Raw genomic sequence first — 16,379 nt, 5'->3', positions numbered from 1 at the left:
TTGATTGATGAAAACAGAAAGTTAGGGTGCACGGATGTGTTCTTTGAAAGATGTATTTTGAATGGTCAATAAAAAATCATTAAATGAAAGAATGCACTGGATATGCAGGTGCACTGAGAGTTCAGAGTTCAATTGCAACAAAGTTGTGTGAACTTGCAAACACCAGAAGTCTTCCAAGAGGTGGTTGCTATGCAAAATAGGCAGAAAGGGCAGAGGGGGGAAGGGTTTTCATTTGAAAAAAAGTGAGGGAAGAGTTTTGATTGGGTGACATGAGAAATATGTGTGAAGAATTACAGCATTTCTGTGCTTTTGATAGCTGCAGACTCTGGAGTGCATACCTTTTGCTCTGCTGAAGACAAATTGGTGTGTTTCTGAGACTGTTTTCAAACTCAAAGTATTTGCTAAGGTGAGAAAATATTTCTTTAATTTAGATAGAGAATAGTGTGCTTTAAGGAGAAAATTATGAATTATGTGGCGCAAATTGCTTGTAAATATGCTCCCACATGTGCATGGAAAATTTTGATTTTGAATGTTTGTGTTACATAGCCATGTTAAAAGTGACCCAACCATGCTAGAAAGGCAATAAAAAAATGCTTTCATGTGTTTTAATGACATTTTAAGTCATTTTCCCATGTGCAGTGTTTTGAAATTATGATTTGAAAATCGTTTTTGGGGAAAAGGAATTGTTTTTAAATTCATGACAAGGACATAATGGTGTATGCTTCTTTATAAGGCAATTGACTGTCCCTGATGTTATTTTTCTCATTTTAGTGTAAGACCTTTCTCTGTGGCGCAAATTGCTTGTAAATATGCTCCCACATGTGCATGGAAAATTTTGATTTTGAATGTTTGTGTTACATAGCCATGTTAAAAGTGACCCAACCATGCTGGAAAGGCAATCAAAAAACGCTTTCATGTGTTTTAATGACATTTTAAGTCATTTTCCCATGTGCAGTGTTTTGAAATTATGATTTGAAAATCGTTTTTGGGGAAAAGGAATTGTTTTTAAATTCATGACAAGGACATAATGGTGTATGCTTCTTTATAAGGCAATTGACTGTCCCTGATGTTATTTTTCTCATTTTAGTGTAAGACCTTTCTCTGTGGCGCAAATTGCTTGTAAATATGCTCCCACATGTGCATGGAAAATTTTGTTTTTGAATGTTTGTGTTACATAGCCATGTTAAAAGTGACCCTACCATGCAGGAAAGCCAATCAAAAAACGCTTTTATGTATCTTAAGGACATTTTAAGTAATTTTCCCATGTGTAGTGTTTTGAAGTTATGATTTGAAAATCGTTTTTGAGGTAAAGGAATGTTGTTAAAAATTATGTGCGCCATATGCCCCCAAATTTCTTTTTTAGGGGTGCAGCAGGGTGTTCTTGAGACACCCCTGCACCTTTGGAAAAAATTCCTAATTTGTGATGAGCAAATTGTTAATCGCAAATTGCACCTTCATTTATATGAGCCTCCTAGCCCATGGAAATGAATGGGTAATTTGCAATTAGCAATTTTCTCATCGCAAATTTGGAATGGTAAAGAATCGCTATTTATTCCTTAAAATTCGCTTTTTTGGAAATGCAAAATAGTTATATGATACATATGGCGGTTGATGTCTAACAAGATAAGAAGCTTATGGATTCATTTATGCTGACTGGCGCAATGAAGTAGACATCACTTACTTCATTGGTAGAGCTTTACATGTATTATCTCCTCTGTATTCTTCATCAAGCGTAACTTTAATCTGCAATCCTGAGTAGGCCTCACCTTAAACAAACCTTTGGATAGGCCACACCTTATTGTCATCCTGGATTAATCATTTAAAATGCTAGGGACAGATTTATGATAGGTGTATGCCTCTTTTGTGCCACTGTGCGTCACTTTTATGATGCAGCGGTGGTGCAAAAGATTTGCTATGAGGCGACAACATTACAAATTGATGCATTTAGGCAGATATGTCATGGTGTAAAAAAAACGTACCACATGAAACCGATGCAGCAGTGATGCAAAAGATGCACCATGTCGCAAGACAGGACTCACTTGGGGCCATATGTATCAAGCTAATTAGCATTCGCAAAGATCAAAATTCTGCGAATTTTGGCCTTTGCGAATGTTAATTAGACAAATGGTATGTATCAAACAAGTTTGATGCAAAATAAGGAGTAGCAAAATTTGCTATTCCTTACTTTGCAATTGCACTGAAGGATTTGCAAATTTTGTGACTACTTAAATGCAATGTATCAAACAAAAACTATGTAAAAAATGACATTAAGGATTTGGAAACTATTGTGGTAAATTGGTGGTAATTTGTGAATTCTTTTCAAAAAGCTTTTTTTCAAAAAAACAAAAGGTGCCATATGACGCCAACACATGCCCTTAGGGCATGTATGTGTGCCATATGCCCCCAAATTTCTTTTTCAGGGGTGCAGCAGGGTGTTCTTGAGACACCCCTGCACCCTTGGAAAAATTCCTAATTTGTGATGAGCAAATTGCTAATCGCAAATTAAACCTTCATTCCTATGAGCCTCCTAGCCCATGGAAATGAATGGGTAACTTGCAATTAGCAATTTGCTCATCGCAAATTAGGAATGGTAAAGAATCGCTATTTATTCCTTAAAATTCGCTATTTAGGAAATGCAAAATAGTTTGATGATACATATGGCAGTTCATCTCTAACAAGATAAGAAGCTTAGGGATAGATTTATGATGACTGGCGCATCACCAGGGATGTGCCAGTCATCCTGCGCTGCTGTTCCGCCACCCATGGTGTGCTGCATTTACAATGCGGCGCAGCATGGGGCAAAAACGGCACAGATGTGTGACGCATCTGTGCCGTAAAGGTGGCGCATTGCTGGAGTTGTATCGCAAGTGCGATGCAGCTCCAGCAAGGCTCAGGGGTGCCCCATCTCCACAATGCTGCGTCAAGACCTATGCCAGCTTCAAGCAGGCGCAGGGTTTTGACGCAGCTTTCTCCTATCTGATTGTAAATGCGGCACACCATGGGTGGCAGAGCAGTGGTGCACGTTAACTGGTGCATGCCTGGGGATGTGCTATTTAACATAAATCTGCCCCTTTACATTTAAGTATGTGCAGGGGACACAGAGTCGGTGAGGCTTATCCAAGGTTAAGAAGAGATGAGTCCTGTTCAGTGAAAAATTAGACATAGGCTTCACCTGCTCAGCATCGCTGGACATGGCTAAATAATAGCTGCAAAATGTTAATCTTGTTAAACAATTTTACTATTATAATCTCTGAGATTTGTCTCTTACCTTGCAACATCTCATTGTTGTTATCTTTCTTTAAAGATAAAGACAACCTCAACATGAGCGACAATCTGCAATCAGTTGATTTTGACCTCATCATTGAACTTGTAATTGAAACATCAGTGGATGTTGATCCTTTGGATGATTTAAATCCTGAGGATGAAGAAGAGCGTGATGAGGATGCAGATTTGTCCGAACTATATGATATAGGATGGGAAGCTGACCTGCTTGAGCCTTTGGAAATATAAACATTTATTTTTAAAATTTATAATTAATAAAAAGTAAAAAGGTAAACTGTTTAATTTAAAAATAAAGACACCTTCAAAAACAGGTTATGTGTAGTGTCTTCAATAAAATATTAAAATATGCTCATAAAATTAGATCAGATTCACATATAAAATAGCATAGGTAACATAAATATAAATGTCATTTCTTTTCTGGTATTTCTGTATTGTAAATTTGCTAACGACTAAAAAATCTTCTAATTAAAATGTCAAGTAGTGTGTTAAGTTTTTGATCACTGTTACTGATTTACTGTTTGGTAATAATGGTTAATAACATTTTTTATTATATTTTTCCACAGATTCAACTGCAGATCATTTCAAGATTTCACCATGCCTACAATAGAAAGACAGATAAAGGCTGCAAAACGTCAAAGACAGCAGGTGAAAAAAAAAACGCAGCAGTCCTCTAACAAAAAGATTTCTCAAGCCACGAAGAAAGCACCGGGTAAGAGCTCTAAATATTTCATAAGAAATATTTGTAGTAAAAAAAATATTACTACAGAAAATGTTTCAGTCCATAAAACGAGAAGGAAATCAAATGGAAAGGAAAGGACAATGAAAAATGTTACTGCTAGAGCAAGAGATAAATCTGTGCATGATAGTAGAAGGAAACAACAGTTTAGGGAGATTCGTAAACGAATGTTCCGGAACAGGATAATTGGCAATTTGTTAAAAAATATTAAGAAAGGTCAACAGAAACTAGTTTTTTATAAGAGAAAAAAAAAAATTGAGAAAGTTATTGATCAGGCATTTGAAATTAAACGTAAGTTATTTATTTTGATAATCAATAGAATTAGGAAGCTAAACAAGGCAATTTTTGATTTCAAAAGAAATAGTAGATGGAAGAGAATAGTTAATCGTAGTAATTTTTGTGAAGTTTTTTCTGGAGAATGGATGCATAGTTCAAGCTGTGAGGCATTTTTTAATGAGGAGAGTTATTTCCAGGATAATGATTTGGTGCATGCAGTTGACACCAGTGGTCGTGCTTATGAAGTGAAAGATGGTTGTCCAGTTGAAAAAGAAAAACTTGTGACAACAGAGGCAGAAGAGGTGTTAGGTAATGAGGTTTTAGGAAGACGTGGTAAGGGTCCTGTGTACACCTGGAAGTGTAGTAGTATTTGCAGTGTGCGACAGGATTCCATCAATTTGCTTTGTGATTTTGTACGGTCATTTAATAAAAAAAGTTTGAAGCAGAAAATGATGTTGTTGCAAGAATTAGATCCTTGCAGAGTAAGAGAAGTGACAGGTTTGCATGGTCATTCACTGGCTTGTCTTTCCAGGAGAGTATGCCAGAGTGTTTTTCATCATTTCAGGATGCTAGCAGTGCATCATAACAAAGTGAGGAAATTAGTTAGAATGTTGTATTATGCTAAGAGTCCAGCAATTATGCTGAAACAATTATGCGCTGCTCTTTTGCATGGTTCTGAAATAGATGTGAAGAATATATGTGAAGAAATTGAGTTTTGTTACTTTGGAAGTAAAGAGGAGAATGTTGAAATTGAGCAAGAAGAAGAGGGTCATGTGGAAGATAGTGTACAGGTTTCAAGTACAGATAATTTCCAGAGGGAAATTGCGACGTTTGAGGTGAAATCAAGTGAGAGGCCTAATTTCACTTGTGTGTGTTGTCGACGCACTTATTATAAGAATCAGACTAAGTTAGTGGATTTATATGCAAAAAGTGAAAGGGAAAATAATAGTGAATGGAAGGATTTTGCAACATACTTGATGGTAGAAAATTGTTTTGATTTGGGATTGGATCAACGTGTGTGTACTTATTGTTGTTGCAAATTAAATCAAAACCAGATGCCTGCTAGAGCAGTTCATAATAATCTGGAATTGGTTGAGATTCCTTCTGAATTGAAGGATTTAAATACTTATGAATCTATTTTGATTCAAAGTATCCATCCCTTTCAGGCTATTGTAAGAATGGAGCCAAAGACAGGGAAATTGCCTCCATCAGATTTACAGAGAGGATTAAAGGAAAGAGTTGTTTATTTGCCTCTAGATTTGAAGAAAAACATTAACACAATTGGAGTAGAAAAAGTGGAAGAGGAACCTCTGGTTATCTTAGTTAATGGGGTTCCGACAAAGAATAAGAAAATATGGCAAGATTTAGTAGATGTTAGGAAAGTCAAAAAGGCAACATTGTATTTGAAAAAAAATAATAAATACTATAAGAATGTATATGTTGTAGAAGAGGAAGTAAGTGAGGAAGAGGATAGCGATTTGTGTGCTGGTCAAATTGAGAAAGTAGAACCCTCTACTAGTGAAGAAATATATGAACATTATAGTGTTCATCCTTTGCATTCCAAGGAAGTCATGGGGAATGCTATTGAGTTGTTTCAAATGAAACAAGCCAAAGGGAGTCCCATTAGTGTTTGGGAGGAAAGTTTGGAAGCTCGGTGTTTCCCACAGCTTTTTCCAACAGGTCAGGGAGGAAGATATGATGAGCGACCTCATCAAATTCCTGCTTCTGAATACCGGACTTTGCGATTGTATGCAGGAGATGCTAGGTTTCGACAATGCATTCCTTATTTGTTTCATCTCCTGTTTGAAAGCGATCTGTCTGGACTGTCATATGCAGTGAACCACATCTTGAAAAGTGGTATACACATGCAAAACATCTCGGCAAGTGACTTTATGGATAAAGTCAATGTCCAAGATAGTATTTTGGATTCTCACCTGATTAATCTCATGGCGTGTCAGCGTGGTACTAATGAGTACTGGTACCGTCGTCATGGTGATTTAAAATGTATGCTGAGGAACTTAGGTACTCCCACATGGTTCCTCACTCTGAGCTGTGCCGAGTATGGCTGGGAAGACTTACTTGAATTTCTACGAGAGGCAAATGCTAACGTAGATAACATCGAATTCAAGACACCCGGAGAACTGTGCTCTTTGGATCCAGTCAATGTATGTAGGTACTTCAATCATAGATTTGAAGCTATGATGTCTTTCATCATGAATAAGAAGAATCCACCTCTTGGAGAGGTGTTGGATTTCTTCTGGAGAAAGGAGTACCAAGCAAGAGGTGCTCCTCATATACATATGTTGCTGTGGATCAAGGATGCACCTAAATTTGGAACGGATCCAGAAGACTCAGTGATGAGTTTCATCCAACAGTATTCTACGTGTGCTGTTCCAAACGCAAAGGAGAAGAAAAGCCTAAGAGAAAAAGTTCTGCGTTTCCAAAGCCATCGATGTGGAAAGTACTGCCGTCGTAAATTCCGAAACAAAGACAAGTTCTACACTAAATGTCGTTTCGGCTTTCCACGACCGGTGATTTCTAAAGGAAGAGTAAACAGTTTGATGTCTTCGCTGCGACACAATGTCATGAAGAAATCACCTAAAAACACTTACAATTTGAAGAGGAACGAAGAGTCCAAGTACATCAACGACTACAACCCGGTGATTTTGTCCATGTGGAATGCTAACATGGATATACAGTTTGTGGCTGATAACTGTATGGCTGTGGCTCGGTATGTGACGTCTTACATCACCAAAAAAGAGAAGACAGAATTGAAGGATATGTGGGAGGACATTTCCCATGAAAAGAGCCTCAGCAAGAAGTTGTACAGTTTCAGTCTGAAGATGTTGTCGCATCGAGAAATCGGAGCGTACGAATGTTCTGACCGGTTGTGTTCAGCAAGTCTCTATGCCAAGTCCAGGAGTATCGTTTGGGCGAGTCTTGGTCTTGCTGCAACGCGTAATCGAGTTCTCAAACCTGTGCGGGAAATTGAGTATTTGGCGGAAAAGGAGCCAAACAGTACCGACATTTTGAAGACAAACATGTTGGATACATATTATCCAAATCGAAGCAGTCACCTCGAGAATGTTTGTCTGTATGAGGTTCTGCAAAATTACATATTCAAGAGGAACATCAAAGAAGATACTGAGAAAGGAGTGTATGCTGTAATAGGAAGTGAGGGATGTCTGGTCAAGCAAAGAAAATGCCACTTGGTAAACCATCGAAAATTGAGTGGCGAATCTCCTGAAAAAAAGGAGTTTTTCTATTTAGCACTTTTGCAACTTTTCAAGCCTTGGCGTGCAGAAGAGGAACTGCTTGGAGATTTCCTCTGTTACGAAGACTCTTTCAATGCCGCCAAGGAGACCATAGAATGTCCTGCTTTTCCCAAATATGTAGAAATGTTGAATGCGGAAATTGAGCAGGAAGCAACGATTGCAGCCGAGATTGCCAGAGACAGTTCTCAGGACAGTCAGAGTTCTGCTTCATTGAGTCAGGATCCACTAGGAGGACCTGTTATCGAAAATGAAGCTGCCACTGCTATGAATGAAGTGGAAAGAGCCATGGCACATGCTCAAGAGGATGCGGTTAACTTAGAAGAGTTGGAAAGACAACTCAACGTTGAACAGAGGAAAATATATGACGAAATTACCATGCAAATTGATCATGGATTAAGTCATGATAAGAAAGAGTGCTCATGTACGTCGTTGAAGCCTGTCCGACTGTACGTGAGTGGAGAAGCGGGAACTGGAAAAAGTTTCCTCATTAAAGCAATTTCATGCTATTTGCAGGAACGGACAGAGTCATCGCTGTCTTGTGTTGTCACTGCTCCAACTGGACTGGCAGCACATAATATTAAAGGGATTACTTTACATCGTTTACTGATGCTGCCAGTGGAGCATGACAACAAATTACAATATCACAAGCTATCTGGAGATGCTTGTTTTGAAGTTTCAAGAATCTTGAGGAAAATGAAACTTCTTATCATTGACGAAGTAAGCATGGTTTCCAATGTCATGCTTGCCTTTGTGCATTTGAGAATGCAAGAAGTTCTCAAAACAGAGTATGATGTGTTATTTGGTGGCAAACACATCATTGTTTTCGGAGATCTTCTGCAGCTGACACCAGTGAAAGGGCAACCTGTGTTCAAAATGCTCACGCATGAAGATACCAGGAAGTGCCTAGGCAGCATTGGCAACGTCAATATATGGTTAAACTTCAATTATGCTGAACTGCATGAAAATATGCGTCAGGCGAAGGATGAAGTTTACAAGACTATTCTACAAGATGTTAGAATTGGAAAAGTGACCGAGCATGGGAAAGAAGCTTTACATGCACGATTACTGTCAAATTTATATCCAGAACAAGATGTGCCTGAGAATATTTTTCAGAAAATTACTGAGAAGAAATCTGGAATATGTTTGATGCCAACTCTTGCAGAATGTGCCAAATTTAACAACAAAATGTTGCATTTAGAAAAGCAAGAGATTGTGAAACTGGAAGCTATTGATAGAGTAGAGCATATGGGATCAACAATTATTTTGTCTGAGAATCTGAAAACAAAATTGGATTCATTAGAGAAGAGTATATCTAAAACTGCAGGTTTTGAAAAGACTCTGAATGTGTGCTTGAACTGCCGTATAATTTTAAGAAGGAATTTACATGTTGAAAGAGGTCTGGTAAATGGATCAATGGGTAATGTTGTTGATTTTGTAAAATACAGAAATAGAGATGGAATTGAATTTTTAAAAATTAAATTTGATGGCATTGAGGAAGTACAGCTAATTGCTCGTTGTTCTGCTAGATTTTTGCTTGTAAAAGACTTATATGTTCGCCGTAAGCAGTTTCCTGTTTGCTTGGCATATGCAGTGACAATCCATAAATCGCAAGGTTTAAGTGTAGACAGTGCATTGGTGAATATTGGCAGTTCTGTGTTCAAGGAGGGTATGGCATATGTGGCATTGTCACGAGTTAGAACTTTATCGGGATTGTACTTGATTGAGTGTGATGTCACAAACATTTGTGCGGATCTAGATTGTGTTAAGGAATACAATAGGTTAAGAAGAGAGTATGCGCCACATTTGCCTCAGTATCCTTTGTTTGAGAAACGTGTGGTAGGCCGGAAACGAAGAAATGAGAACAATACTGGGGAGGTTGTAGCAAAAAGACAAAAAGTCAATGAACCTAAAATTACAAGCAGAAACAAAAAGGATTCTGTTGAAGATGTTGTTGGTTTTCAGTTTGAAAACAGTTCTGGTGTCAACTGCTATGCTAATGTAGTGATTAATGTTTTGTTTTCTCTAAAAAATGTAAAAGAAGAGATTGTGGTCAATTCTGATCAAAGATTTTGCAGTTTGTTAAATTCTGTGTTAGAGAAATGTACCACTGATAGAAGAAACATAGAAAGTGTGTCTGAAATTCGAAATCTGTTAGACAGATGTTCAGGCCAAACACAATTCTCTCAAAATATTCAGCAAGATTGTCAGGAGTTTTTAATGTATATGCTTGATGTATTACATGCTGAAGGTGTAGATGTAGATCAGCTGTTTGGGCTTTCTTATCAATGGCAGCATGACTGCGAGAACTGTATGGTATCAAGTACTACTAGTGTAGACTCAGAAAGATTTATATATTTAACTTTGCCAGACAGTAAATCAGTCTCCTTTAATAAGCTAGTAAAAGCAGCTGATCACAACATGGAGTGTAGCCAATGTAAATCTGAAATGACGTCCACATTATTTATACGAACATATGGCCAGTACGTCATTTTAATGTTCCAACGATGTATGCCTGATGGAACAAAATTGACAACTTTAATTAAAAATTTTGTAGCTTCGCAGTTGTCAATATCAGGAAGGACTTTTGTAACTGCAGCAATTATATATCATGACGGCCCTTCAATAACATCAGGACATTACACAGCTTATTTAAAGTCTAGAAATGGCTGGTCATTCTGCAATGATTCTGTTTTAATTTTCAAAAAAAAATTGCCGTATGACCTTAAAAACTCTTACCTGGTGTTTTTAAAACCAAAATTTTAGGGAAATAATCTCGGGATGTGCTCTGTGGAATTTCAAGAAGTTCTAATGGCTCCTACACTATTTGGCCTTGAGGATAAGTGTAGTTCAGAGACATAACTTCTAACCATAAGACTGGACATCATGGAGAAATAAGTGCACTTTGAATGAGTTCAGAAAAACTGTTTCTTTTTATAAGCTAATTGAAGCAGCCAATCAAAACATGGAGTAGAGGGAATGTAAGTCTGCAATGCTGTCTACTGTTTTACATTGCTTTGTGATTAAAAGTGATGTAGAGAATTAAATAATTGTAGTAGTCATAGAGGTAGTGTAAGTCTGCTTGTAGCAGTGTCATAGGAAAAGTAGAACATGACTGAGCAAGAAGGGGAAGATATTACTATTCCAGGATTGTGAAAATGATCTTCAACATTTTAATTCTGAAAGTTGCGGAAATGCGAAAAGACGGGATTGGCTAACAAGAAATCCAAGAGTTATACATGGCTCTGACAAGATTTGGCCTTGTGGAATCTTGTGGTAGAGAGCAAGAAGTCATTTATTGTATGTAACATGTTTTTAAAAACGATGGAGATTTTCTTTCAGAAAGTGGCGGGCTGAAAGTAATAACAGCACAAAAGAGTGTAAGCTGTTCATAGGACATCCTTGGACGTCATGGAAAGTAAGTTAACTTTAAGGAGTTCTGAATTTTGATTTCTGATGTTGTATGGGTTTTTTAAACACAATCATTTTGATTGTGTTTTTTTTTCCCCGCTGTTACATGATGAATACCTTCAAGTCACTGTTTTTAGTGAATTTTGATACATTCTGAGAACAGCAAAAATAAACCATTTAACATGTATAATTAATTCTGTACTGTTTGCATTTATGATGTATATGTAGAACTGTGTAGGAGGCATGGAGAAGGTGAGGCTTCTGTAAGTGTCAAAGTTGTTGCATGCAGTGCTGCACTTCTGCGTATTCTTTCATATGCTAGACTACATCTGCACAATGAGATACCTAAGCAAAGGAAACACAAGTGATGTGATTGTGAAATGAGCAAAATAAATTGCATGTATTTCAATTACATCACCTGTGTTTCCTATCATTACGAATCACATTGTGCAGATCAAGTTTAGGTCTGTCCAGGGAAACATAGGAGGTTTGGACTTTGTTGAAGATTGCAGTGGACATGACTCACTTCATTGGTAGACCTTCACATGTATTATGTCCTCTATTCTCTTCAACAACTCGAAATTTCATCTGCAACCCTGAGTAGGCCTCACCTGAAACAAAACTCTGGATAGTAGACATCTTATTGGCATCCTGAAGCAATTATTTAAAATGTTAGTGTCTTGCAACACTTTTCTGAAACAACAGCAATACAAAATATGCACCATGTTTTAAGATAGGCCTCACTTCATCTGCATCAAGATAGTGTTAGTTTAAAATGTATATCTTTAGGACTGTGTAGCTTCTGTAAGTGTCAAAGTTGTTGAAAAACTGTTTGTCCTTCAATCTTTGCCCTTGTCTTTTGTAATTTTTTAATACATGTTTTTATATTTTTCAAATGTTTGTTCTCTCTTTCACAGATTGAAAGTATAAAAACAAAAAGTGAGTAATTTAACGACAATTATAAGGTAAATATTTTGTACTCTTTTCGTTACATTTCTATCACATTGAACTACTATTAGTTCCACTGCTTCATTTCTTTAATCCTCAGTTTCCTGCCTTTGCTACTTCCCTCATTCCTTTCTCTATCACCTACTTACTCAACTCCTTCCACTCTTTTTCTCAGTCCCTCTCTTCTCATAGTTCCTCACTCTTGTTCACTCACTCCGTCTCTATTACTCTTAGTGTCTTTGACTGATCACTGTATCACTATTTGTTCATAATGCTTTCTCTGTGTAGTTGAAGCACACTAAGTGGCATATTATGAATACAGCCAATAAAATTATTGCTCTTTTTTTTGGCAGAAAACTGGTGCAAAAGCAGCTTTAGCGGCAGTTTTCTGCCGCAAAAGCAGCTTTAGCGACACATTTCTGCCGATAAAAGCTGCAAAACTTTTATTGCCTATGTTGATAATATGCCCCTATGTTATTTACATTAGGGCTATATTGTCCAGTATAACAATCAAAATTGCTCTCCAAAGACACCAGGCAAAGCAGACGCTCCCTCAAACAGATCACCAAGCGCAATTTACCCTACTTACAGCCTAGCCTGTTCTCTGTCGAGACTTTAGCAATCTTTAGAGCACAAGATAAGATCTTTTCACATGGAAGAGTCAGACGTATTGCAATTCTACTTAAGAAACAAGCATTGGCATAGACAATAGGTCTCGCCTTTGGGACCTTATACGTGTTTAGCCATGCAACAGTTGATGTTGCTGCACCAAGGATATTATGCTGCATAACTAAATACTTAGAAGGTCCCAAAGGCGAGACCTATTGGCTATGCCAATGCTTGTTTTTCTTTCACTTCGTTATCTATTTTGTTTTTCACAATTATACCCTCTTCTGTCTTTTCTTCGGTAAATAGATCTATTAAACAGTATCTCTTCTTTACTCCCTATAGCTGTCTTTCTTTTAACATCACTCTCTGTTTACTTTCCTTATACTTACACTTTTTAAAAAAAAAAAAAATTTTTTTGGTTAGCTCCCGGTCCGCGTACCGGGAAGCTAACCCGGGAGCGAACCAAAAGAAATAGAGCTTGCCAGAGTGCTAAACATTGTAGCAATTTTTTTTGAAAGGGAAGGTAGTTCTGAAAAGAACTTTTTTTTTTATATTTTTGTTGTTTTATATTTTAAGGTAGTTCTGAAAAGAACTTTTTTTTAAATATTTTTGTTGTTTTATATTTTTTTTGTATTTTTTGAACATTTTTTGTTTTTTTTGTATTTTTTGAACGATTTTATATTTTTTTTGTTTTTTTGGGGGGGGGGAAACAACAAAAAACAGGCGTTGAAAAGGGCTCAACAGGAGCAAAAAAAAATTACTGGGGGCGGTTAGGGCAATCATGGTGTTCATATGCAAGGTTGAGTGCATTGATGCTCATGTTGCCACAAGCTAATAATGCACGACAGTGCATACATAAATGTATCATATGCCCAAAATTTGGTTGGATATTTGGCACAGTTTCCCGTGCCTCCTCTGGTGTTAAAGAAACCGATGTTGTTGGTCTCGTCACAGGAGTTGGTCTAGGATTGTCCATCATATCCCTTAATTCCGCCCGGCTGTAATTTAGGGGATGTTTCCTCGTCATGTGCCTATGCATGGTGTGATTACCATAACTGTATTTTTTGTCCGTCCCTCTGGACAATTGTTCCTTGCATATGAGGCATGTTGCGTACCTGGCATTGACCTTTTTTTGGCCAGGAGGGATGGAAAAAAACTGCCAGATGAAACTGGCTTTCTTTCTTGAAACCCGGGGCAACTCTTCCAGGAATTGTGGTTGTTCTCCCTCCTCATCCATTTCTTCATCTTCCTCCTCAGTGTTGGTAACCACCTGGGGAGGTGGTCCTCTCTTCCCATGAGGAGGTGGAGGTGGTGGTGGGGGTGCACCAGCTGCAGCAATCAATGAAGCCATTTTCACACAAGCAAAATAGGTCTTCCAAGAAGCAAAATAGGTCTTCCTCTCACAATAATGAAAGTCAGAGTGAGGAAAGAAGGAGTGGTTTTCATCATTTGGAAAAAACAATACTTCTCAACCAATGAAAAGTGTTATTTTTAGGTCACCTGACCTAGCCTTCCATAATTATGAAACTAAAAGTGAAATGAACCAATGAAAAGTTTTATTAACAAGTCACATGACCTCTAACGCTCATGTTACGCGCTGCGGTACGCTCCCCGGTTAGCTTCCGGTTCGCTGCGCTTCGCGCCTCGGTCCGCGCCCCGGGACACTTCCGGGTGCGCTAACGCGATACGTCACAAGACGCATTTCGCGGCAACGCGATACGTCGCGCTTTCGCGCCGCGGATCGCTTCCGGGGAGTTGCGTTTCGCGCCTCGGTCCACGCCCCGGGGCACTTCCGGGTGCGCTAACGCAGTACGTCATAAGACGCATTACGCGGCAACGCGATACCGTCACTATGTTGATTTCTTACCGGTTCGCGGACCGGATCGCGGAATCAAATTGAGCTAACGGGAAGCTTCCCGGTTCGCGGACCGGGAGCGAAACAAAAAAAATATTTAAAAAAAATTATTAATAAACATATAAAATATATTTTTGGATTTAAAGAAGAATACATTTTACAGCTATAGATATTAGCTTTTAAAAAACCAATGAAATTCATTGAAAAAACCATAGGTTATAGACCATATATAGTTAGGAATTAGCATTTACAAAACCTTGAAAATTCACTGAAAAAACCATAGGTTATACACCATATATAGTTAGGAATTAGCATTTAAAAAACCTTATTTTACTCACACAAAACCATTGAAATTCCATATATAGTTAGTTGTACTAACTATATATCGCGCACCCGCAATCCACTGCTGATCATGTCACATATTACATCATTCATGACATGGTCAGTGACATCACTGATGACATCACTGATGACATCTCAAATGACATCACTGATGACATCACTGATGACATCTCAAATGACATCACTGATGACATCACTGATGACATCTCATTTGACATTACTGATCACATCACTGATGACATCATTCATGTGATAATACGATGAAGCTCTTCAGACTCTAATATAACCTTAGATACAGTAAGTGTAAACAGACACTCACAGACTGTCACTCATCCATAGAGTTACACACACACCTAGTCAGTCATGCAAAGAATCAATCACACCTCCATTTTCTCAACTATACAGTTATACACACCTTACTTATTCAAACATATACTAACACATATTTACTCTCTTATACAATCCCTGATACAAGTTCACAATGATCCATACAGCCACTCACACATTCACTGGCTCTTATGCACAGTTATTTATGTATGTCAACTCTCACATGTACTGTGTTTTACATATGTACTTACTTTGACATGTAGCACTGAGATATCCATTCACTCAGCAATACACTCATGCACACAGTCAACCGCCCATACAGCTGTTTCCACATGCACTTTTGAACCCATACATCTAGTGAATCAACTGCTCACACATCTATGCACAGAGTCATACACCTCCCAGCCACCCACACACACACTCAGTCTCCCATACAAATACTTGGGCAACCAATCAATAACCCATATAGTTAATCATATTGCTAATGATTAACACATGCTGCAGTTTACAGAACAACAGACATAATGATGCACAAATTAAGACAGTTTAGTCACTAACCCATGCACTCAGTGAGACACATTTAATCACTCACTCATACAGTCAGTCATGCACCTACTAAATCCTTCATCCAGACATTTATACATCCACTCATTCTTAAATATGTAAGACATATTTTAACTTTACAGAAAAATACAGTCACTGGATGTTGTCATCAGTGATGTCATTTGAGATGTCATCAGTGATGTCATCAGTGATGTCATTTGAGATGTCATCAGTGATGTCATCAGTGATGTCATTTGAGATGTCATCAGTGATGTCATCAGTGATGTCACTGACCATGTCATGAATGATGTAATATGTGACATGATCAGCAGTGGATTGCGGGTGCGCGATATATAGTTAGTACAACTAACTATATATGGAATTTCAATGGTTTTGTGTGAGTAAAATAAGGTTTTTTAAATGCTAATTCCTAACTATATATGGTGTATAACCTATGGTTTTTTCAGTGAATATATATATATATATATGTATATATATATAAATAGATATAGATATAGATATAGATATAGATATAGATATAGACATATATATATATATATGTATATATATATCACTGCTCCCAAGTTTCACCAGATCCTATTCGTCTGATAAAGAAACAGCAATCACTAGGGGGGGTTAGCCAACCAAGTTTTATTGGACCCCTCGTACGCAAGACGCTTTTCGGCAATCAGCCTTTGTCAATTGTAAAACATAACGCATTGCAATCTCGTAGTTTTTAAGCATTCAAAGACCATGTGTATGAATCATCAACATGGAA

This window comes from Lissotriton helveticus, chromosome 7 (assembly GCF_964261635.1).
Source record: "Lissotriton helveticus chromosome 7, aLisHel1.1, whole genome shotgun sequence".
NCBI classification, from domain to species: Eukaryota; Metazoa; Chordata; class Amphibia; order Caudata; family Salamandridae; genus Lissotriton; species Lissotriton helveticus.
Note: the sequence above shows the minus strand (reverse complement) of the source record.